The following is a 26580-nucleotide window of genomic DNA, read 5'->3' as shown; positions in this document are numbered from 1 at the left end:
CATCGCCTTCTCCTCCTAATGACAAACTCAGCTCATAAACATGTAATCTGAACTACGACACTCCAGAAATGTTGATATGATGTGCATTAAATGTACAAATTTAATACATCCCGTTTTTTCATAAACGTACAATGCCATCATTTTGTTTTGGTGACCGGGCTAGTGAGCAACAGCTGCACAGACAACTGACCTTAATGAGATAGTGCTGTATCAACAGGGGCATTTGGCTGTTGAAACTTTCCTCTCATTCACTTGCTGTTGTCTAGATAATAAACAAGACATGCAGTTGGCTTAATAGTGAGCAGTAAATCGAGATGTCTGACCATTACTAATCATCATCATCATCATTTTCCTGTCATCACCGAAGGGTGTATTTAACCATTATCATTACATTATATAATATCCATTGCATAGCATTGTGTGGAGGCACGACTGTGACGGCCCTGGGGCCTCTGCCAGGGCTTGTGGCTGTTGTCCTGCTGTGTCTTGTGTTTGCAGTGTTCCTGGTCCCTGGCTGATTGGAGCTGCAGGTTAATCAGGGAATTGGAGGCAGCTGGGCAGATGGGTAGTGATGTCAGTTCTTGGGTTCCCCTTTTCTTGTGTTTGGATGTCAGAGTTTAATTGTGTTTCGGGGCTTTTTCAGTGTGTTTTGGTGCTGTGAAGCGATGGAGTCATTTCTGTGCATAGTTACTCTTATCTGCAAAGAAGTCATGGGACAAGAGAAGGTAAGTTTTGACCTCTTTGCAACAAATGCGTGTGTTGAGTTAATTCCCCTGTAGGAATAGCGTGTTTCCCCTTTGGGACTCATGGGCTAGTAAGTATAAAGTGGGGTGAAAGTGGTTAGAGCTGTATGCTTGGGATCACGTCCGTGGCTTTCTTGGGGTAACTGCATAGCAGGGACTTTCTGGACACACTGGTTTTCAGTGAATAAGTACCTGCCATCAGGAGACCCTGAAGACTAGGCTTTGAGATAGGTAGATCTGATCAGGCAGTTAGAGGAGATGCTCAACTTACAAGGCTGATCTCAGCCCCCTTTGCACACTAACGGGTCACTGCTTTATATTCTGTTGATTGCCGGGGACTTGTTGGTGTTGCATTGCTCAGCTGTTGTTAATCATGGCAGGAGGAGATGATTTCATTGAGTCTTGGTCAGAGGCTAGATCAATGCACTAGGGATCAGCTAATTAAAAATCCTGGATCATTATAAAATATGTGTCGGTGATACAAGACGGAAAGAAAATGTTGAGGCTATTGTTAAAGCAAATTTGTATAAGATGAAAATTGTGATACCAAAAATGTCACCTATTTATAGTCTAGATGGCACTGTGTCTTCCCAGGATTCCCTCCCTGAGCTGACCGTAAAGTTTGAGCAGCAGAAAGAAATGTTGAGACTGCTGATGTAGTTAGAGATGGAAAAGGAGTTGCAGTTGGATAAGCTGCAACAACAAGCTGAATTTGATAAAGTATTGGCACTTAAAACATGAGACATCAAACTGAGATGGTTACTTAGACTTAGAGAGTGAAAAACTAAGTTTAATCAAAGACGGTAAATTAAGAAACCTGCAGGGAACAAAGAGCGGGCTTGTGGCACTAATAACTTGCATTACATTTAAAACAGTTTGCACTTGGTCCCCAAATTTAATGAGAAACACACTGACACCTTTTTCACTTTGAGTGCATTGCAGATGAAAGGGGCTGGGTTGATTCTGACCTCACAGTTTCATTGCAGTAGTGGGACGCACGCAGGAGGCTCTCTCCTTGCTGACTGCAGCTGACAGTATGGACTATGCTGAGGTTAAAGCTACTGTTCTGAAGGCGTATGCATTAGTCCCTGAAGCTTTCCACCAGCAGTTCAGACATTGGAAAAAGTGTGAGAAGCCATACCCTGAGTCTGCACATGATTTGGCTACTCACTTTAGTTGTTGGTGTTTTGCCACAGATGTGGAAGATTTTGATGATCTGTGTAACTTGCTGGTGCTTGAATGATTGAAAAATTTAGTTTCTGAGAAAATTGGTATGTATGTAAGTGAGCAGAGAGTGAAGACTGTTGCTGTGGTCGCTGCCTTGGCAGATGATTATGTTCTAACTCATAAAAGTGGTGGTGGAGATTTCCGCTCTAATGGTTCTGCAGGTATTAGAGATAAAGGTTCCAAATACGTGTAAGCATTTTTCTGGACATCCTGGCTGAAGTTTTCTTAAAGAGCAAAGGGCTAATTCTGGTGTCCATGAAACAACAGCTGTCATCTGGTTGACAGCGATAGGAAGGTGCCGGTGACCTTATTGCGTGATTCAGAAACCATTTCTGGAATTGTGCAGATGTCGCTTTTAAAATACCCGATTGTTGCTGCAGCACCGCCCTGGAAATATGCCAACTTTGCCTGAAAAAAAATCTGTTATTATTGGCACACTAGAAATGTGCTGACGTCACCTTAAAAAATACCTGGTTGTTACATCAACCACAGCAGGAAATGTGTTGATGTCACACGCTGTCTCACGCCATCCCCCATCACCTTCTCCTCCTGCTGAGAAACTCAGCTCATAAACATGTAATCTGAATTACCACACATAAAAAAATATGATATGATACATACAAAACACACAAATGTGGTGTATGCCTAATTTTCAGAAACATATGACATCATTTTTTTTTGGTGACCGGGCTGGTGAGCAACAGCTGCAGAGACAACTGACCTTAAAGAGCTAGTGCTGTATCAACAGGGGCATTTGGCTGTTGAAACTTTTCTCTCATTCACTCACTGTTGTCTAGATAATAAAAAAAGATATGCAGTTGACTAAATAGTGAGCAGTAAATCGAGATATCTGACCCTTACTAATCATCATCATCATCATTTTCCTGTCATCACTGAAGGGTGAATTTTGCATAGCCGTTGTCATTACATCTACGACATCCATTACATGGCACTGTTAGCAAAACTAGTGTGGAAGGACTACTTCCCTCATTCTGTAATGAATATTGTGAGACAGTGAACCACACAATCACACATAACACAACTTAGGTTTTAAAACCCAAATTACATTTTATGTGGGTAACCTCCCCACACCATCTAACACACTCGTTATGTGTATATTGCAGTCAAGTTTTTACGCATAGCCCACAAGAGAGAGAAAGTATTTGTCTGGTTAAAAATGTGCCTGTCCTTCTTGCATCCTCAAGCTTCTCTGCACAGACCCTCAGAGCAACTTAAGCCACTCAGGCATCACAGCTACATGTGAATGTCATCAGCATCAGTTCACGCATGGCCAAGGCACCCTTGCTATAAATACAGGGTATTTTCTCTGTATTTTCAACTGTTTCCCAGTGCCTGGCTGTGAAGCCATTCCTTAAGGGGGGGGGCACAGGCTTTTTCTTTTCCAAATCAGTAGGCTACACTCGACCTGAGCACATAGAAACTCAGCTGCAGAGGTAGCTCAAGCTACTTTAGTCTAAAAGTCACTTGACATTATTTTTCCATATGGATATGACATTAAAGAATTAATACAACTTTATTTATTTATTTTTTTTAATCTGAGCATCTGTAAGACAGGTCTATGATACATTATGAGTACAACAAATAAACCAAAACATATCTGCATTTTAGCAGCCATGGTCAAGCATGTCAGGATAGTGTCTAGATAAATAAAACCCAGAAAGAATGAGGTTAAGAATGAGGTCAAAAGGGAGAAAATTAGCCATGGCAGAACGCACTTCACGGAAGGGAGGAGAGACGCTAAGTTTGTGGTCTTTATCCCGACTGCCTCGTCTCCATCCTCTCTGCCTCGCTAAGAGCTGCAAACAACAACAGAGGTAACAATGGATACCTAGTGACGCCACAGGCTTTGAAAGCATCCCATCAATAATTAAATTGCTCTGCTGTGTTCCTCAACACCGGCACGCATGCTTGTCCTTAATCTTGTGCTATACTGGGTCTGAGATGCCTGTCACTCCCGACTCTGGAAGATAAATGCTTCTGTGATGAGATGATAAAATAAGCATTTGCTCATTGTGATGCTATCATTTCCCCTGTTATACAGCAGTTAAGTGGAGCAGAATACTAACCTGCAAGGCTATAAGTCATGCAATTTAACTATGTTGATAAGCTTCACCTTATAATGAGCATCAGTTTTATTCTAATATTGATATTAATACAAACACAGCAGTATATTAAAGTCACGAAAGGGTCGCATGGTTATTGTATAGAAGAGTCAACAAGGTGAATCCAAATCAAATTATGATTTTCAAAATGAATCTCGTTGTCCCCATTTGAGGTGACAAGTGGAAACTTGCGAGTAATATCCAAAACATGAAATGAAAGCAGAGCTCAGCAATGTTGTTTTTTTTCATATTTTGTCCCTTTGGTATCCTTTTAAATAAAAATGAACTACCAAACTACCAAACTTATCTCATTGCATTCAATTTTGTAGATATTCATGATATTTCCACTATCTGTATACTTTGACTAAAATGTGTAATGCTTCAATAAGCTACTGGTCAATATTGGTTAAAAATAATAATAATAATAAAAAAAAGTCTTGCAGAAACTACAGAAATTGTGTCCCTAAAAAATAACTACTGTAATCAGTACTGTACTGACAGCATAACAGACACTGGCAGCAGCCAGCTGGCAACCTCCTGGGCTGAAAAATGGAGCAGAGAGGAGAGTTCCAAAAACTGCAGTTCCTCGAAAGGCCACTTGAGGCTGGCTCCAGAACAGAGTAAACCCCCACAGACCCCCATGTTAAAATGCAAACATTGCAGCAGAAATAAAATGTTTACAGCCTAGTATAGAAACAGTTTTGATCTCTATAGCTAATATAAACATTCATTATAAGTGTATGGGGGGTGAATTTTTGTATAACTGGTTTGTTAAAGTGACAGACTTCCTACGAGGAGTTGCTACCAGTCTATTTGTCAGATCCACCCCTAGTTCATCCACACCTCCACCCCCTTTTCCAAATATGGTCACTTCTGGCTCATAAAAAAATGATAGGAATGCTAAACTTGAGGCTTCAGAACATGCAGTCTAAGGCTCCAAACCATGGCAGTGCTTAATCATTTGATAATCGTTTGTTATTGTTGTTATATATCTATATAATAAAGAGCGGAGGATGTAAAAGGCCGTCTAAATGTGGGCTGAAATATTTAAACAGCAAAGATAGATGTGATGAAGGAGGATTTCTAGTTAATTCACATTGTTTTTGTTTTGTGAGTGAGTCCCATTGTCTGGGAGTATCCTTCTTTCTTTCTTTTTTCCTTTCTTTCTCTCTCTCTCTCTCTCTCTCTCTGGAGCTGCACAAGCTCCCTTATCACAAAAGTTTTTGACTTTTGTCTTGAAGTTCTTTTTTAAGGTCCAAACAACAGTTTGCACCATACTGTGACAGAAACCCGACCCCAGCATTGTGGAATTTTTCTCTCAGCACAGGATTTGGACAGCTCTTAGTAAGGGAGGAAATTCACCTCCTGCTGAAAACAAATAAATGAAAAATCTACTCTACATACAGCAGAACCCTGTTTTAATGAAGTAAATGCTACAATAAATAGAGATTTTAGTTGAGCTTTTTTGCTTTGAATTTTGTCATTTTTGGTGGCATATGCACATAATTTATCATGTTCCTCTCTACAAGTAATTGGATTTTATAGTGGTAATGAGTCTATTTTATTTATATAGCCCGATATCACAAATCACTAATTTGCCTCAACTGGTGTGTAATGTGAAAAAAAGTACAGAATATTTACTTTGCAGTTTCAGGCCACTTTGTATGCTGTGATTCCAGGACCATAGAGAGCGCCACTCACTCTAATGCAAAGCTGAGGCACAAAACAGTGTGGGCCTGCTTTTATTCTGTTCAGCACCATGGACAGAGGCCCACAGCTACCAGAATGTCAACAGGAATGTCATGTTCTCTCTTTACAGCAGCACAGAAAGGGACCTCAGATACAGTAGAGCAGAATTATTTGCCACCCTCTTCTTTATTTATTCTGTCAAAAACAAGGACAGCCCTACTTCCTGCAGCAGCAACTCAAACAGGAGGGAAAGCGAGACGTTGTGCCCCTAGGTGTAAGAGGCTTTTGCTAAACTTGGCCCATTAGGTCATGTCAATATTTTGTTTTGTTTTTTTCCAAATTCTGCAATGTTAAAAATATTCATACATGGATTGATGTCAAAGTTGCAATCAAGCCACTGGCTCTGGCACAATGACTCACTCCTAGATTGTTGTTGTAAAAAATATGTTTGTGAATTTTTGTTTGGAAATGAGCAGGCATTCAATATGTGAATACATGTTTTCAAAATCTGTATCTGCGAAGTAACGAGTAACTACAGATACCCTATATATGTAGTGGAGTAAGAAGTACAATATTCCCCCCCCGAAATGTGGTAGAAGTATGAAGTAGCAAACAGTTACAATGCTAACGTAAAATTCAAGATACTCAGAATTGTAATAAAAGGGAAACTACATCCATTTTCAAAATTAATACTTTATCCCTATGGTATAAGACAGTCCAAAAAATGAGTTTACATGAACAAACTCTCTCCCAAATCCTAAAACTTAAGTGGTAAAATTAAAATGTGAGATATCATCAACTACAGAGTCTGGAGACAATGAATTGGGAAAGATGTTGGTGAAACTAAGCGCACCCATGGGGAATGTTCTGAGAAGATGTACATATTTTCTTCTGTGAACACTACAATGGAATAAAGCTCATTAGGGTTTAAAAAGAAAAGAATAATGTGCGACCAAAAAATCAGCCTCCCATTCATTGACTATGGAGCAGCTCCAGACAAAATCACAAGTTTAGGACTGCTCTGGTTTCTGGCTTTGAGAAAGAGCAGCTCATGTTCACAAATATTGACTGAACTTCCCTATAGGCCATGGAAATAACATTTTGGAAGCCTTAATTTAGGGAGTGTTCCCCTCGTGTGTAGTACTTGATTAAACGTACTAACATAGTTTCTTTCCACCACTGCAAGAATCATATTATAAAATGTGCAAGCTTTTATCTTTTTTTTATGTGTTGGTGGGTTAGATTTACACCTAAATCAATAACATTCACCAGCAGTTTGCACAAGCATCCCAAGCACTGCCACAGCAACACCAATCAGTCTTTCTCTGCTGTACCCCTTATGGCCTTTTTAACAGAGGCTCCCTAAAAGCCTCCGATTTACCGCCATCTTGCAACATGCCTATACTTCTGACCTTTATACTGAAGAGACTTTAGTGGCACAGGTGCTGATTACAATTCTGAACTACTCGTCTACTTCTTTGTGGGTTTCCTGGCAAAGACAGCATAGAGTCATTCTGCCTCGCTCTCCTCCCACTGTGTAATAACAGCACATAAACACATGGAGAGTTCCTCTATGACACATTCTTAGTAATTTTCTTCTGTCCATTCCACTTCACATAATCAGTATTTGTACAGACAGGCAAAGCAATGCAAATTAATTGTATCATGGTCTGTAGAGTAGAGCCTTCACACAGGAACATCACCAGTGTTGCTTTGTGAAAACACTATTTGTTCAGAATTTAAAAATGGCTGCACAATTATCTCCTTGTGACATGGTAATGATGGTTTACATTTAGCAGATTTTTCCATTATACATTTTATACATTTGCATTTACATTTAAACTTGCCACATTTAAGTTGTCATTCATTTTTACCTCCAGAAGTTAGCCTTTAAGGAATTATGCATTTCATACATATATATCTGTGTGTATGTGAGTTTGTGTGTCTGTCTGTCCGCACCTAATTTTGTAAACGACTGTACCTATTAGCCTAATATTTTTTGTGTACATTTATAGCTGTATACTCAAGGCTCTTCTATGGTCGCAGCGATTCACAGTTGTTGAAGAAACTTTTTTTAATTGACTGTTTTATAGTATATTTTTAATTGCTAACTCCTCACCTCTCTTAACTGGCTGACAGTGGCTGTAAGTTCTCCAGAAATTGGTAAAAATAACAAGCCTTCCCTGGTCTGTTGCAGACAACATCTTGACCTTCTTTATGGTTCAAAAATTGACTTCCAAAGCAAAGTTTGGTGTCATTTTGAACATTTAACTGACCGTAGCTCTCAGCGATCTGGCTCAGATCGGGTTTTGCCTGCCCAATTTTGTAGAGATTTTGTTGATTCGGTCATTTTACCTTGATATTTTGTACTTCAAACATAAAGGCTATGTAGTTAAATGGTTTCTCTCTTTTTTGTTTTTACTATTTTGGTTGTATTTATCATTGTTATTTCCTACTCTGCTGTGTCGTATCGTACAGACAAAGTTATTACAATTAAGTCCAGTTTCGAATGATGTGAATCAAAGATTTGTGGCTTTTTTTAGTTTTTAAAAACACATTCATACTCATAATTACATTGTAAGATATCTGTATTTTACATACAGTGTCTGCTCGCTGGCGAAATCAGTCAGCTCTGTCAAAAATAGACAAGGCATGTGGTTTTAGGAGCACTTCTAAAACGCACTGCACTCTGTCTGTAGAATTACAAGAATCGTTCGGAGTGGATGTAATGGGCTCAGGTAGCTGCCTGGTGGAAATCTGCACTCTACTGAGTGCATTTTTTTACCATTTTGATTTCATTTCATTGTGACACCTTCAGAACAAATTTGGTATCAGCACCAAAAAGCAACTTTGCCTTCATATTTTTATTTTCTGTAAAAGAGCAACATTATAAGCAACATGCTTTTACAACAATATAAAATTAAATTAAATTAATTATAAAGTTAAATAAAATTAATACGGAGAAAAAGGACTTTTAAATTTAATGTTTTTTTATTATTATTATTTAAAGTTTAAATACATGTATGCATTGAAAGGTCAATGTATTTACACAAAGTGTTTATGCTTTGTCATTTTAGAGTGATGGTGAAATGTCTAGTATATCTATTTTTCAACAGGTCTAGTAGCTATAGTGAAGAGAATTTGCATAATTCCTTATAGACTTTCACACACATATATAAACAGACACACACACACACAAACACACATTGACTCACTCATTGTCACTCACCCTTGCCCTCACAGTCACTCATTTGCCCTGACTTGTATTATTATGCTGCTGTGTAAAATGCCTGGTGCAGTGAAAATGGAAAGCAGTGTATTTGGCGAGGCTGAAGGGGAAAACTACCCTCAATGGGCTTTGAATTGCAAAGATCATGAATAAGCATTGTAATATGGGCTTGCAGGCTGCAACCAAATATGCAAGGAATTGGATTTGGCATTACTGACATCTGGTTTTGTGCTTGCAAATGCATAACCTACAATGAAGATTCAAAATCCAGCACTAATAACATCCTGCCAGGATATTATCAAGGGACTGCTTGGGATTTAGGGGTGGTCATTTTGGCTTTGCAGTGTGACATTCTTGAATGGAAGCTAATTTTAGTGACAGACAGTTCAGAGCTTTAATGTTGCAAAGGTGTTGAACCAACACGCTAATGACAGTCATCAAGATCATGAAAACCATTTTGAGACCATGGCAGCACACCAGAGGACAATCTTTGTGATTGTTACAAAGATGAAGAAATATGAACAAAGAGCAACCAACTGCACAGCTTCCAAGTACCATATAATCTTGGTAAAAGAACCCCCTCAAGTAGCTGTTTTACACAATGCTTCTTGCACATGATTGGGAACATCTATGGAAGAGGGCTAACTAGCTTCTTGGTTATTACCTCTTAGGCTTTTGTTGCACGTAAATAATCCACCAATATCAGATTGTTTGGTGTAAATTTCCTATTGTGTAATGAAGAAAAAATAGTCTCTAGACTTTCTCTCCAAGTGACATTAACAAATCTATCCTCAATTTCAGAGGGATAAGGAGGGGATTATTCACACCAATTGCAGTAAATTGGACCCAGCTCTGTTAGGCCAGTGGTCATATGAGCAACACTCTGTCTTCAGTGGTTTAGATTTTCCACTAAACAATTGGCCGGCTGCTGCTCTCTCACTGCTACTCAGCCTCAGTGCTGTGTAAGAAGTACTGCAAAGACAAATGATGCTCCCATGCTACTTGCACACACTGCTGTGGGCACACTATCATTCCCATTAAACTAATAACAGTTAGCTTCTTATCTCGCAATGTCTTGGCAAAGTCACTTCCACCCTTGAACAAAACACAATGTCTTTGAATGCCGGGGCTTAATCTATCACTGAGGCCCAAATGAGACTGCATAATCCTCTGCAATTTGCCTTCTTGTTTTCTATATTATCGCTGATTTCTACTGTGTTTTTTCGTACACAAATTTCTCTTTTTGGGGAGAATGATGCTGTCCTTCAACTTCACAAACAGGCCTGATTTAATTGTTTATATTGTCTTCATCTTTCTGCTCCAACAACCAAAAACATTGCATTTAGAACCTAATACAAGATGAGAGTCTTCTCACTACAGCCCTCTCCTCCCTGCCTCTGTATACACCACACTTACAAATGTGTGTTTGCTCTTTTGGTAGAGTTATACTAACATGTTTAAGAAAATATTCAAGCTTAAGATTTTTGGTAATATTAGGACTGACCTGAATGCTTTGAAACTCTGATTGTTGACCTGGTAATTGACATCTAAATCAGTATTAACATCATTCATCATGCATTAATATTAATTACTTATTCTTCTACAAGGACATTTAAATTGTGTGATAGTTTTGTGATTCCGACTTGCTCTCAACTAATATCAGTCTACAGTAGTCCAGCAGTACTAAAACTGGGGCAGTTTGACCATACATGAATTGAGAGGTGAAAAATAAAAAAATAAAGAAATCAAATGTCAGGTGTGAGATATGCCAAACGAAACTGGCATATCACATATCTACAACAAGCTTGGCAAATCACCTGACAGCTGCAAGTAAGTCTCACAAAGCAGTGTTTTTTTGTTTGTTTGTTTGTTTGTTTGTTTGGTGTTTTTTTTTTTTTGTTTGTTTTTTTTAGCTAGAATGGCTTATGTTACAGGGACCCGCTTGATAACAAAATTGCTAATAGTTATATTTGGGTGCATTGACTGAGAACTGATTTTTCAAAAAAGCCCAACCTATTGACCCAACAGAAGATAAAACTTTAGTTATCATTTACGATTAGTTTTTCTTGAATGGAGTATCTGAAATGCCCAGTAAAAGGAGTTTATCATTTTGTCTTTACATAAACGTGTCATGCAGGATACATCTTTAAAAGAATACCAGATACATAACAGATTTATGTCTACACTTAGAAGTCTACTACAACAGGGCCACTTGCTCAACCATGACATGCAGAAGCATAATGATGGACCCTGCAGATTTATTTTTATACAGTGTAAAGGATCAAACTCATCAAGTGTGAATAGAACATATAGTAACGTTCAAAATCTTTGATATACAAAGCAAAATATCATCTGCATAGAAACTTGAGTGATTAAGATGGGCCTACCAATTATTTAAAGGGAAATACTAGTCAGGATGATGATTTTATTATCACATTGTGTAGTTAGGATGGTGTTTTGCTCTGACTTATACATAATATGTAAAATCAAACAATTTAAAGTGTTCATCAATACTCCCACTCAGTCACAGCCAAATGCTTTCTCTGTGTTCAGACACAAAACTGCTTGCAATTGCTTTATTTTGAGCCTGTTTGACTGGCGTGATGCATTATGAGACTGGTTCTTCCTGGGAAATAATACTTTGCAAACCTTGATGATAAGACTTTTACAAATAACAGTGTTTAATTCCGATATTGTGTGATATTGTGTTAATTCTGATATTGTGTGAAAACTAGATGTTTCAAAAAGATCCTTTCCATTCCTTTGAGACAAAGTTCAAAGCAACTTTTCAATTCCTATAAGAATTGTCAGCCTTGACATAGCAATTTGGGAAAATAGGTCCAATTACATCTATGGGGGCTGACAGTTCCTAGGGGATGCCTTCAAAAGCAGGGTCTTTTGCTTTTGGCATTGAGTGCTTAGGTTGTTTTAGCTCTTGTAGAGTAGAAAGAACATCCAGACTATTAGTCTGGATGGCAGACAATGATGGACGTTAAAGGGAGTTGAGGAATGACATTATTTTTGTGCTATCACCTTGAGAGTGAAAGGAGTATAATTTGGAATAAAGACTTGTGAAAGCATTATTTACCTGTCAATGTACTGTGAATAAGTCAGCATGTTCATTTCTGACAGGGTCTTCAGGTGAAAAGTGTAAGACTCATTGACAACAGCCAACCAAGTTCTTTTCTGTTATATTAGAAAATGTATTATGTGTTTTTTGAAATTGATTCATTAGGGTTTTTGTGATCATATTTAAGCTATCTTTGTCTGTTTGGAAATCCAACCACATTCAGCTCAGGTTTCAGGACTCCAATCATTTCAGTGGTGTACAGCAGATACTGTTACTACAGAAGCAATTCAGAAATCCCATTCAAAATTTAAGGAAATGGATTCCTATTGCATAAACCTTACTTCAGGAGGGCACATACTAGACTTGGGTGGTCTGTAATATTTAGTATCATACTACCTTAACATTTCACTGGGGTATATTGTATATAACAGTATAAGTGTGCCACGCTAACTCCCCACCTATTTTCCTTATTAAACACAGAAACACAACTGCACACTTTTTGAATTCAACAAAATAAAACTCACCCAAACCCTCTGGCTTACTCTTGCTAAAAATGTAAATGGTAAGTCTACTGTTCCAACAAACACCAGCTTCGGTTTGGTCGAAATAAATCCTTAATTCACAGAGTAAGATGTGAAAATACGCAGTTTTTTCCTGTGATCTCTCTCTGCTGTTGCTGGCAGACTTTTTAGACTTTTTACAGTCCTATAACTTATCTCTCCAACACGAGGTGTTGGGGTGACTCTCAGCTTAATTACGTGTTTCACCAGTAGAGACGGGAAACTGAGCTCTGGTGGTGCATGTTGTGAGCTACATACAATAAGTTAAAACAGAAGAGGAGTGCTTGTGTTTATGACGTTATTTAAAAACTTACCTATGGGATTTCTAAAAACCCTGTTCAACTGTTATACCGTGATACCGCCCAAGCCTAACCCATAACTCACATTGTCACATTTACACTCACCTCTTGATGTTGATCATATTAAACTATGAACATACACTTATGGGTCAATAACTGTGGATGCTGTTTTATCTTTTTTGTTTCATCTAGCCATTTGGGTTTTCATTTTGCCAGAAAGACAAATATGACAAATGTGTTTCACTATAGACAAGCTATTACAAGCAGCGCTTTGGCCCAGACCCCTGCAGACATTCTGCAGATGGCCTCAGAAACAATGGCTCCACTTTTATTTATTTTTTTTCATCTGCAGGGCACCATCCATTGCCTAGGCTACTCGCCTGTCAACTCGGCGCACAGACAATGGCTTCCTGACATGAGAGCTCCTTGTAAAAGATGTTGCCACCCCTCGATCTCTGTGCAATACAGGCACACGCATAAAAGTATGTGCACAGACAATCACACAGTAACCACAAACATGTGGGTGCATGAACACACTAATACACACACACACACACACACACACACACACACACACACACACACACACACACACACACAAATCTAATCTGCCCCTGAATCAAATCCCATCCTTTTGTTTTTCAGGCAGTAAAGGAGGGTGAGGGAGTGGTATTTGGAGTAGTGTACACTGGTAAAGTAATCACTATTCCAAGCGGTTTTGGGGTCACCCCCCACTCCTCACCAACACTACACCGTTCTGAAGACTAGAGAGATTTCAATCACTTTATAGCTGCCACCATGGCTTTACTAAATTGTTGACAGCCAAATCCTTGTCGATCCGTTGAGTGATTGCATGCAGGGAAAGGTCTAATCTCATTTTCTCTTCAGCTTCTGACTACCTGTAAATGAACACACGTTTAAGTCTCCAGTGTATTTTCCTCTATACAGTGCAATGTTGCATCATACAGAAAAGGCATTTTATGAATTGAAATTTACTTAAGAGCAGTATGGAAAGTCATGAATCATTCTCAAAGCCACAGAAGTGCCCTTTTAATACAGAGTTAAGTGTAGCTCATGGTGTGTTAAAACTGCCCATTGTGAAAACACCCTTGAACTGATGTCTGAAAGAGTGGCTTTACAGCATGAACACGACATGATTTAATCATTTTACACTTCACAAAGACTTCACAGAGGCTTCGCAAAGACGTGGATGGTCAGCGTTCATCAATTTTGCTGATGCCACACACATGAAAATGCTTATAGAAGCCCAGTGCCTCAGGCTTATTTTCAAAGCCTGCACTCTTAATGCTTTTCATGCATCTAATATTGTCACTAAAAGGCATGAGTCATGGAAAAATTATATGCATTTCCTAAACAGAATTTTAAAAAAGACTATTCCTTACAAAAACCAAACAAGTAAATCCCAGTGAACAAGGTTAACAACTATATAATATTGCTGATTACAGTGACACCTGCCTAAAAACACTCTCCTGTTTATTGTGTCCTTTGAACTGAATTTGAGCACAAGCAGCTTTAGCAAAAATAATGGAAAACGTGAAACCAGAATCTATTTTCAGATAGCTTGTGATGATTAATTTTAGGATATGAGTTCACCTGAAATCCTCTAGTAACTGTTTTCTAATGACTGCCTATTTGGCCACATTTTCATATATTGCTGGGAGGCGTTGCCAGTTGTAATTCCCTGTTTGCTCTGTTTTTGGTAATTCAAATTCAGTCAGCCTATTCATCCAGTATTTATCAGTTAATCTTTATTTTCCTACTATATAGTATAATAAAAAGACATATTGCTGGACCAATGTAGAAATATAATCAGTTTATCCACATTACAAGTTTCACCCTCCCCTCTTGAACACTGCTTTGCAACATGACAAAATGTCTTCAACATACTCGAATTGTTTGTCATCTGCTGTACATTAGAGCTCCACTGGGGCATCAAAAATCCATTATTTTTTGAACATCATTTGTTTTTTTTTAGCATAACATTTTCATACTAAGCAACTGACAGACAGCTCACTTTTTAACCCCTCAGACATTTCACAGTGAAAATGTCTTAACTTGCACAAAGCTAATGGCTTGCATCTGACACCTCATTTGAGCAAGGTAGTGGCTTGGACCAAGAATTTTCCCACTCTGTCATTTCATCTCTGAAGGCTAGCACCATTAACCCGAATGTACTGACAAATGCTGATGTTACAGGCCTTTAATATTGCAACCTCCCATTTTTCCCCCCTTCAACCCTAAACTTTTTGGCTTGTGTGTGTGGCTTGGGCTGTTGACCACAAAGCCAGATTTTTTTTATTCTTCTGTACTTTCTGGGTCAGCAGTGTTATGAAGTCCTCCCAGTAAAAACACCTTTTAATCCCCCTAAACAGCAACCACCTTCCATGGTAGAGCTGCACAATATGCAAAATTAAGACACAAACAAAAAAAAAACCTACACTGCAATTATTTTGATAGATATTATGATGCGATTTATGTCAGAATTTTAGTGGAAATTATTATTTTTCTTTTTAATTTCTAATGAAAAAAAACCAAACATTAAACTTTTTTTTTTTTTTTTTTTCCAGAGTCTACACCAAACAAGCTGGTTCCCTTATGTCTGCAAATTTGATTTATAGGTTTGGCATCTCTGTCTCATCACAATGCTTTCACCTACAATGGTATGTTGAGACACATTTACCTCAAAAAACTGCAGCTCCCTGCAATTTGGATTTTGCCATATCATGATTTCCATTATATTTCCATTAATTGCACAGCCTTGTTCTGCCACTTACTCTTAACAGCAGAAAAGCTAACTACACACACTGATAGTGACATTTTCATTTAAAACGGTATTCAGAAAATAAGGGGAAAAAATACAATACAGTCAAACCAGAGATACTGTTTTTTATATTTCATGTGTTCTGCTTCCCTGTCAAATTCTGGCACCCACATTATCCATAGTGCAGCTTGATCGCTAACAGTTCAGACAGAAATTTGTTTATCTTAGCGTCAATTGTAAACTGCTAGCCTCCAACATGCAACGGGGTTCCCAGGGGTCTTGTAATCTGTGAAAGTTTGTAAATTTGAGGAAAAAATAAATGCCTTAAAAGTTTTTGCAAATAGTCATGAATAGACACAGGCCAATAAAAGTGCTTATATTATATTTTGTACAAGAACACAAATTGAAGGCCTTTTGATATTGTTTAGTACTCAGTACTTTTTAGTAAAAAATTCAGTGTTGCAACAGTAATTGACCTTGATCTGTGTCTTAATGTGTGTGCTGTGTTGGATTCTTGAGTTTGAGAGAATTGGGCTTGGAAAGTCCTTGAAAATTCCTTGAAATCATTAGGAGCAGGCTATAGAAGTCTGTTTACTGACATAACTTGAGGCAACCTAACACATTTATTACAACTTTTTTGACGTGTAGCTCCCCCAAGACAACTCTTTAAAATCTGTGGAGTTTCTCTTTAAAGCATTGTGGATGGTAACACATTTTCTCTGCGTTGACAGAATCTGTTAAACTCACCTTGCTGTGCTTTAATTTATCCTTGTCTCCTGTATTATTATCAGGAAGTCATTACTCATCTAATCTTTGTTCAACTACACTAAATCTCCTTTTGTAAGTGTATTTCTGTAGCATCTTTACCATGATTCACAAGTTCAGCCTTTTGTCTTGGACATACATGCATCCAGTCACAGTGACTGATCTGTTGCATAATCAGCAACCAGCCAAATTCAATATTGTTTGGAGTATACTGGACCCCTCAGGGTGCTGTTATGGGCATTTGACTATATTGGTGATTAGTGCAATGTGCCCAACTAAGATTGTGCAATTAAATTAGGGTTTTACTCATCTGGGTCGCATCTTCATCTTTATTCGAGGAAATTATTTAAAGTCCCTGAGTGTTTTTCCCTGACCTTGCTAGAAGTCTACCAGCTGCTATCTGAGTTCGGCAAAAACACACATGGTGTATGGCTTATTAATCACAATGAATAAAATGAAAACAAAATCCACAGTTCTGCCTTGTTTGATTTACAACAGTACTCATTCCAGCACGGACAACCCACTGTGATCCAAAGTCTGTCAGGAGCGCAGTCAAACAGAGCTGCATCTGTCAACATTTGTTGGAGATGTTCAGAGCACAAACGAGTCGAATTTACTCAACAAAAACAAGACTTTTTACTTTAATCACCCTGAGAGATTTTTGTTTACAATTTGGGGTCAACAGAAGAATCACACGTGTCAAAATGGCACTTTTATTGGCTGTAATGTTGGATTGACTCCTCAACAAATAAATAATAAGTTTGATGCTTTACTTATCTATGTAGAACCATTTTCATCTTAATAATCCATATCCACAAGCAGGTTAGGGGTCATGATGAGCAGAAAATCATGTCAGTCACTTGCTGACACTCACCATTTGTCTTTAAGCTTAACCCTGATATGCCAACTAAAAGGCAGAAACAAAGATTCATAAAATTATGTCTAGTAACTGTTGAGAAATGCTGGACTGGATAAGCAAATAATTGACATGCAAGAACTGCTTATAGACATAAATTATCCACAGCTGGGGTTAATGTTTAGCATTTTTAAATAGTTTGACTGATGTTAAATCTAAATAAAAATGCTAAACATTAGTCCCTGCTGTGGGTTATTTATGTCGATAAGCAGTTCTTGCATGTCATTTATTTGGGATTTAGGGGGACAGATTATCCAGTATTTTAAGTTGTGCTTGTATTACCTTCAAATGAGCCTTTTTTATCTACACAGTGGGCTCTCTTCCACTGAATAAGCCATGTTGTTTCTATAGGTAGATCAGGCCATCCACCATAGTACTTCTACATGCTCGGCACACAGTTTCACTTGGTTGCAATCTGCAACCTCACTCCTAGATGCCACTAAATCCTACACACTAGACCTTAAAAACATACTTCTCATTTTCAAGAAATTATCAGATTCAGAAAACAAGTTCTAAAAAACTAGGGAAAAATGTATCGGGGAAAAAAGAAAAAAGCCAGGGAAAAAACTATATTTATAATGCATCCCAATAATTGAATTTTATTATTTTTTTTTTTTAATTTAATTTTACTTATATTCAGGTATTTTTCCTCTACTTTTTACTTATTTCTTGCCAATTTTTAGGTCTTTGCTTCTTTTATTGCTCATTGCCTTCTTCCTATGTTTTTGAAAGAAATCAAGCCTGTTTGCTGCAGTTTCAAATAGTTAAACATAAGTTGACAGATTTGTCTAGTTTTCCAGCCAAATGATTTCTATAGTAGACAACAATAGAGAAATTAAATAGTAAACACATATGATATTTAGAAGGAGTTCCCTCTCCCATCAAAAACACTACTCAGTTATAGTGGCTTGGTTCTGTCACAGTGCTCTGCAAAAAGCAGTAGGCTGAAGTGTGTTATCATAACGTTGTCATTTTGTCCTACCTTTTTTCAGGTTAGAGGATAGATAGAGCCACGATATAACAGCAATTTCACAGGGGCATGGCGCTAGGAGTTTCCACAGCGCAAACAGGGGATAGCAAATAAAACCATTTAACCTCTTCAGCCTGTCTACCCTGCAGAGCCAAATGGCAAATACATAAATGTTTGGGCATATACACGCTACTGCTCACACACAAAGCCAAGCAAGCAAACTGTGGAGAGGTTGGAAACAACATATATTGCATTCGCTCAGGCTGCTGCATTGTGTCAGCAGAATCTCATTATTTCCATGCAGTTTCTGAGGCAATTATTGGGCTTGGAAATGCTAGCTCTCTATTGGTTGGCTCTATTTGTTCCAGGGTTATGGCCATTTCTCAATGTGTGGCTCCCAGCAACATGCGCCGTCCCCCTGTGGTGTGTGTATTTGGTGTTTGTGTGTGTGAATGTTTGGAGGTTAGGGAGTGAGCTTGGATAATTATCAGCCTTTTCAGTGACGGAAAGCCAGCGCTGAAATGGCTGCTGGGAGTTACAGAAAGTGACTTATGGGTCAAATGTCAAAGAGGACTCTGCTTTTCTTTCATCTGGTAATTAGAGGGAGCTGAAATAAACCATGCTGAGTAGAGCTTAGCCATAAACAATACCAGGAGCTTCCGTCTAACCCCCGTCTTTTCCTGATTGCCACTCAGAGGGCCCAATACAGTCCAATGTCAGAAAAGAAGACAGATTTCCCTTGCAGAGCTTAAGTGGGTATGAAAATATCACTAAAATTTAAAGGAATACTTCACCTACAATATGGCAATTCATCAATTAGTTATGTCCTTGAATGCCTCCATGGATATCAGCGAACATATTGCTTTATTGATTGATTGGGGACTGTGATTAAAAGCAAAACATCCATTTACAAACAACTTGTGCAGTATAATCACACATAAGGGCAAAAATACAAGCAATCTTTCAAAAGATTTGTGTGTCACATACAGGAACTGAGAAATGCACCGCCTAGCTTGCAGTTCATCTCCTGTTACCCCATCCACTTCAGGTATGTTATAGTCTGTAATAGTGATTTGTTCAAAACAGCACTGTTACTGAATTTATAAATTGTTCTTCCATACACAGAAAATAAAGCAATGTTAACTATGCTATTAATGTTTTCATGAAATGAAGGGAAATGAATTAATTTATGGGTGGCTTTGTAATTAAAATACTTTTTAATCTTCAGGTTTGGGGTCAGATATCATGTTTTTCAAGTCAAAAGGCCCATGTTCAAGTGAATGTCCTATTTTGATTTTGTCAAGTCAAGTCTTAAATCATCAAACTTGTGAGTTGGGTCTGACTCAAGTCCAAGTCACGTGACTTGCATCTGATACGTCTGACAGGCCCAATTGCAGACTTTAGATCAAGGTGAAGGAACAAGAGGCAACGGGAAACCACTACTGAACACATCCCTCTGTGCTCAGTTATATAGTTGGAAAAGCTAACGAGAATCAGGAATGACTGGCACACAACAAGAAATTATCAGCAAAGCATCAGGAACAAAAGTAAAACTAAGCTGGTTATTGAGAGAGAAGGGAGTAGAGGTAGAGGAGGAAGGAGAGAGCAGTTGTCTGTATCTTGTATTTCTTATTCTTGCTTAGATCTTGCTCTGTATTACATTACAAACGAATCCATGCATATACCATTGCATGTGGATGATAACATGGGCTATAAACATTTCCAACCCCCAGAGAGAAATGATGTAAGATGCATTTGGAATAAGTTAAACAGCACATGCATTTTGTAAATTTGGCTTGAGTGTACAAGTGCTACTTGTTCACTTGGTTGTTGATGCATGACTCAGTGACTGACATTAAGTGCATCATTTTCCTGTGAGTACAGGGTATATAATAAAAAGTTCAGTGTTCTGTTCTGTGAGTTGAAGTATTCTAAAGTAATAGCTCAAGAAGTGCACTCTGTCAAATATTAAATCCTTTCATCGTGGGAGGACCTAGCACGTATTAACTGTTTCCTGCCTCAGAAGAGTTATTAATAAAATAGCAGGTGACCTCTCCCACACAAGGAGACCCCTGCGGCGCTACATTTCATTTATAGAATTATAGATGATACTGATGAGTGAAACGATGATTGAAGGTTAATTACATGCCAAGACTGAAGGGGAAAAGCTATGTAACTAGTCAACCATTTCTGCTCCAACAATGGTGCCGGTCGTACTTGAGGCTCAGTCTCTCTGCTAAACCAAGTTAAGTCAATCAAAGAAAAGAAAAACACTTCATACATCACACAGGATGGACTCTGCCTTTGGGGAATTGGTAGTGGCACGTAGGTCTACATTTGACCGAAGCAAAAACGTGCAATGGCATACATGATTTCCCCAGAGTTAAATTAATGACAGAAAGAAAGAAATGTTACAACACTTTGTTAATATTCAAAATCTGTAGATGTGTCAAAATCCAGTCAATTATGTCCCAGATTTTGTACATGATGTCAGATGTTTTCCCTGGTTTTGACGTGGAAGACAACCAACATGGGGTCATTCCTATGCTCTGAGGGCACTATGTTTTCATTCATATGGTGCATCATGGGAATATGGCAAAGGGTCCCCAGCTTCCCAGTTTATGCTCTCAGGATCCTGTCTTACCAATATACCAGTAAGAGTAATAAATATTGCACAAGACTCTGCCCTAATGGTACGTGCTCTTCCTGGTGATTAACCAGGGCACCCCAGGAATTACTCTTTTTGTGTGGAGAAAAACATATTTCAGCCCTAAATCCAAAATAGTAAGAATTTGCCAAGGAAAGGGAGGAAGAAAAACTGAAGATGAAAAAAGGACAAATAATTATTGATCATTTTAGGGTTAGGAAATCAATTGTAGTTGACTGCTGCCATTTCCAAACAGGTAAAATTAAGGAAAGAAGTCCAGGGTCAGGTGAATTTATTTTTGAAATATTTTAACTTGAAACAAGTATAATTTGACCTGAAACCAACAGGAGAATCAATGTTTGCAAGTACAATATTGAACTTTGGTGCATAGGACCTTGAATAGGACCATGGGAACAAAGGACCATGGGTACATAGATAAGCTCCCACTGACAGTTGTGAATCATTTTACTCTTTGATTAACAGACATTTAAGTATGAGCAGCACTTAAGACCTTAATCTCCTTGCTTGTCTGTTTATCTTACATAACTTTTAGAATCCCAGTTGTGTTTCTTAAATTTCAAATGATGCCAAAATATGTCAGGATTACTGTCAGATGACATCTACATTATTTCTATTTGATGTCATGATGTTGCAACAAAAAAAAAAGATATTAAAGACTTCAGACTAAGACTTCAATTAAACGTTGAAAGTATTACATATTGTACAGCAGGACTTATATCAGCGTTCAGTGCTGAAATTCGCAGAGAAAGATTATTTGATCAACGGGAATGAAATGAAAGGGTAATATTACTAAATCTATGTTTAGTTCAGTTAGTCTAATCACTCCAGAGCTGGTCAGTAATTCCTAACAGTTACGGGGGAACCGAGGAGAAGCTGCATGACTCAGAAGGGCATGCTACAATACAAAAAAAAATTACCTCAAAATCTTCTGCCAAACCCTGACTCACTTACGTAAGATAACCAACCTCACTGCATCATGCACCAGGCAGAAAATCATGTCAGGGCCTCCTCTCCATCGATTTATATTCAAATCATCCAACTCCTGTATATACAATGTAAAACCAGGTCTCCCAACAAACAAAATACCATAATCACTTTTCCTTAATGGGTTTTCTCACAGTACTCCCTCGCCTCAGACTTTCACTGGAGTCTTGACTCAGCACTAATCTGCTGGCAACAAATTCCCCTTCTTTCTCACACAGGGAGGAAACAAATATTTACAACTGTCATCCTCCAAAATGATGCAGACATGCCATAACTCAGCCTCATTTGCCCAATCTGGGAAACATGATTGACTAAGGCAGCTAGGGCCTTTCAATTTCAAAAGTCTTGACCTTTAATTACACTGCCTCATCAGACCAATTAGTGTAAATATCAAAACAGTGTGCCAATATATATCGGCCAGCATGACTCGTTAAAAAAGGCAGTTTCTTTGACATTGTGTATTGATTAAAAACTTTCATTCTAACACTGCAGTTTGGACAGTCGCTGTATTTTGGAACCCTGGAGCACAATTTGAGGATGCATCATACCTCTGTGTTTTGTTGAAATCTGGTGAAAAAAAATTAAGCGACACAGGCCAATCGATAGTCTCCACTTCTGTTTCACGGGAGACAAATATTGCAGTTCTCTGCAACAATTCTGTAGATATGACTCTGCTTCTGTTGAGGTGCCTCACACTGGATCAGAGTTTCTAGCTGATGGCTGAAGTCAAAGAGAGACTTGACGCAGCCTTGGCAGGGATCTCAGAATTAAAGGTGAGGCGGGCCACCACAAGTATCCTACTGATACTAAAGCCAATAAACACTTGCTGCTCCCAGCTGGAGACCTGCCAATGCCACAGGGAAGCAGCAGGATTAAAAGGTCTCCTGAACGATTGATAGGGCAAGGTGGTCTCAGCAAAGTGTGTCCAATGAGACAAGCTGTGCCGCCGTGTATTAACAGTGGTGTGTAATGTTTTTCAGCTGTAAACACCATTATTATTGCTGTGTGATTCTATGGCTTCAGCAAAATGCACCGGAAAAACAAGTTTTTCATCCTTCAAACCCCTCAGAAGCTACACGTTATTGTTGCTGGTAATTAAAAATGCCACCTGACTGTGTAGAGGACAAAGGCAGCTTTGCTATATGCTGTTAGTTTAAGGACCACACCGGTAGTTTTGTGACTTTACTCTTTATATATATAGTTCAAGAGTTTTCCCAACAAAAGGAGAATACGCATTTTAATTCTTTACTGTTTTACTCCTACTGCTGCTATTTTAAACAGACCTTTGAAAAGATCATATACACCAATGGCATAAATTTAGTGTTACTCCATTTATACAAATTGAATGGTGTGTGTCCTTGTGGCATGTGGATAAAGGCGCTGAACACCTCAGTGTCCCTGGTTTGTGGCGGGGACCTTGATTGCACGTCATTCCCCATCTTTTTTTCCCTTATTCTTTTTAACTCTTTACTGCTGACTATCAAACCCACTCTCATTCCCAGGTCATCAAACACTATGTCACGCCCCTTAGCATCACGATGTGAGGCACAGGGGAAACAAAAAAAACATGTGATTGAAGTTCTGAAATGGTTGCATTTAGGTTTAGGCAGCAAAACTACTCTGATAGGTTTAGAAAAAAGATCATGTTTTGGGTAAAAATAAGTGAATTTGCTGCTTAACAAGTGACATCAGTACCCAGCAGCTGTGTGTAAAGTGCATACTATTATATAAAAACAACACTGACCTTTGGTTTCACATGGTATATGAATTGTAGTCTTCTGACTGAAAGTCTAGTTTTGTGTTGACCACCTCACCTCCCCTCCCTTCACTTTGTCACTCTTTATGCTACATCAGTTGCTCTCAGTCCCAATTATTGCTGCATCTGGGTTTGCATTTAAGTTTGTAAAAATCTAGGTGTGTCTAATAAAAAACGTAAGGGTGCTGTCAACATCACATGCCAAGAGGTGTGGCATATTGTCACTATTTCATGGCGTAAACCCTAACCCTAATATCCCTAAAATATAGGAGTACCGGTGTTAGCAAGACTTTTTTGCTCCATACTGGATCAAATATTATGCCTTCAACACATAAGCATGCAGGCATTAAAGCAGACTGAGAAAATGTACACTATAGTTTAGTTTTTGGCCGTAAAAACTGTATTTGTTTTAGATTTAATCCAAATTTCAGAATGTATCTATGGGTGCATCATTCTGCATTAAGTGGGAGTCCAAAACAAGCTTAATGCCAACTGCTTGAAGAAAACTCTTAACTACAGTTTCACTTTCAATGCTCATGCCACTGTTTAACTAGCTGTGAGCTCAAACAAAAGCTTTGTAAATCTATTCTGTCCCTTCCAATTTCACTGAAATTCTTCTTCTTTTCTGCACACATTGTAGGCCTGAAGTATTTATGTAGTGAAGTGGCTTCAGACGCAGCAGTATTGGGGGCTCTTAGTTTAATTTATCAGTGTGAAAAAAACAGCAGAATCAATATTGTTTATGGATCGAATTGTTTCCAAAAATGACTCTGGCTTGCATGTTTCCAAAAAGCATTCCTGTGTGTGTGTGTGTGTGTGTGTGTGTGTGTGTGTGTGTGTGTGTGTGTGTGTGTGTGTGTGTGTGTGTGTGTGTGTTTGTCTCTTCTGTGCTGGCAGGGTCTCATAAACGTGTTCATTCTAAAAAATGTTGTGTGATTCAAAGGGGTTTGCGGCATGTATTTTTTTTTTTTTTTATCACCACTAAATACGTTTTTGCATGGATTAGTTTGAAAGGATTGCTGCAACAGAATCAAAGGAAGACCTTGTGTCTTTATTTGTAACTGTATTAAGCACTAATTGACAATGCCTCGCTTCAGTTGTCGTGACATGCCTCAATGCCACTGAAAAAGGGCATGTGAGTAAGAGACAGTGCCCTCTTCAATTTCAAGTAGTGTGTTAGAACAGTGTACACATTGCAGGCAGAGGGTCTGGGACAAAGTGTATACATACATAGACCAGAGAAATAATTATTAACCATGATGACTGATTTTGATAGGTGGGCCTCAGTAATAGTTGTGCTAAATTGAATTAGTGATTGTCTGCAGTACATGATAGGGGAATGAAAGTTTTTTAAATTGTTGGCTTTCAAGAATCAGAACAGGACATTTTCACCGAGGCTCTGCCACTGTGTATAGCAGATATTTATTCCAGAGTACTGCGGCTTCAAACTGCACGTCTACAGAAGCTTTTAATGGCCGTGTCAATCTTAAGTGTGACCCTGTAATTAATCTCTGCTTCCCAGATAGAGTGGAACACATTCACTTCCACTACCACCTTTGTAAACTAGCCTTTGCACCACAGGAAGGTCTAAAAGTGACCTTGCAGTGATATTTTGCACAGCCCCTTGAGTCCTACTTAGCACTTTACTTTTAAGGCTATTGACACAATGTTGTGGCATAAAAAGGCTTTGAGACAAACAGGCTGTATAATTGCTTTTGTAAGGAACCCCTTTTTGAAGTCTCAAGGGTTCTAATGTAATTCCCATGATAGTGCCATTATCTAACATTGCTTTCACCTTCCTACCGTGATATGCTCAGAGCTGCAAGTAATCATGGGCAGAGGAGAAGATTAGAAGCAGCACTCTGAGGGTTCTGCTCCGCGATCACCTTGATGCATCTCTTTTTCCAATGATTCATTGCCCTTCTCTTTTTTTTTCAATGATCCGCCTTTCCAGATCATTGAAGCACCTTTGGTTTGAACTTTGGTGTGAGACACATCATCCATAGCACATACCCACCGCCCACTGACCCGCACCTCTAGTATCGAGAAGCCATCCCTCACCTTCTGCGAAAAACAACAGCCTACAAATCGCTTCTCCATAGGGAGTAAATGACTCTTTCACAATCAATGCTATTTCCCTCAGATGTGACACATTAGTTTCTGCCACTTGGCACCACAGCAGGTTATTTGTCAAACAGCTGGTTCATGTATGCTTTCAGAGAGATTGGTTTCCCAGAAAAGGGGAAAAGAATGAAGGCTCATTTCAACATTAAAGCAGGCATGATGAAGAATCTAACATTACATGTGCTATTAAACACCCTTAAACCTCATGGAAAGATATAAATCTTCTGCATGCAAGTGCCTCAGATGGTGTCAACTTGATAAGAGTGCTGGACGACCACACAAGCATTCCAGCACTGCAAGTTACTGACTAACAGGTTTAATTGATTCTTCCTCTGATCTGTGTCTTATATCATCGCAGGCTACCGCAGTATTCTCCCTGTTGGTTGTCCTCATCAAACTCTCTGAAACCAGTACTGGGACACCTAGTCTCATTAAACCGATGTGCTGCTCGCTGTTACTTGCCACGCTTAGTTGCCAGCAGACAGAATAATTGGCTGTATCAATTAAGGTCTTTTTACTATCTTAGCATCACACTGGCACACTTCACTGCTCTCCAGGGTGGAAAAGAACAAAGGACGTCCAGCTCCACCTGAGTTGAGCTACAACCAGTAAGTTTAGAGCAAATTATGTGTTCATTAAGAGTTGTTCTTACTCTGAATAAACCCTAATAAGAGG

At 38.6% G+C, this 26580-nt stretch overlaps 1 protein-coding gene and 1 long non-coding RNA gene across 2 annotated transcripts in view; one reads left to right on the top strand and one right to left on the bottom strand.

Annotated features, from left to right (window-relative positions):
• Nucleotides 1–26580, bottom strand: part of lingo1a (leucine rich repeat and Ig domain containing 1a) — a 150457-nt gene that overhangs the window by 31765 nt on the left and 92112 nt on the right. The gene's annotated exons all lie outside the window — the stretch shown is intronic.
• LOC148189190 (uncharacterized) lies at nt 597–26498 on the top strand. The gene is made up of 3 exons (XR_015776910.1): nt 597–725; nt 13293–13422; nt 26264–26498. It is a non-coding gene; the product is annotated as an uncharacterized LOC148189190 (long non-coding RNA).

This window comes from Plectropomus leopardus, chromosome 7, assembly GCF_026936395.1.
Source record: "Plectropomus leopardus strain MGB_pleo_1.0 chromosome 7, ASM2693639v1, whole genome shotgun sequence".
NCBI lineage: Eukaryota > Metazoa > Chordata > Actinopteri > Perciformes > Serranidae > Plectropomus > Plectropomus leopardus.
Note: the sequence above shows the minus strand (reverse complement) of the source record. Positions and strands in the feature narration are given on the sequence as shown.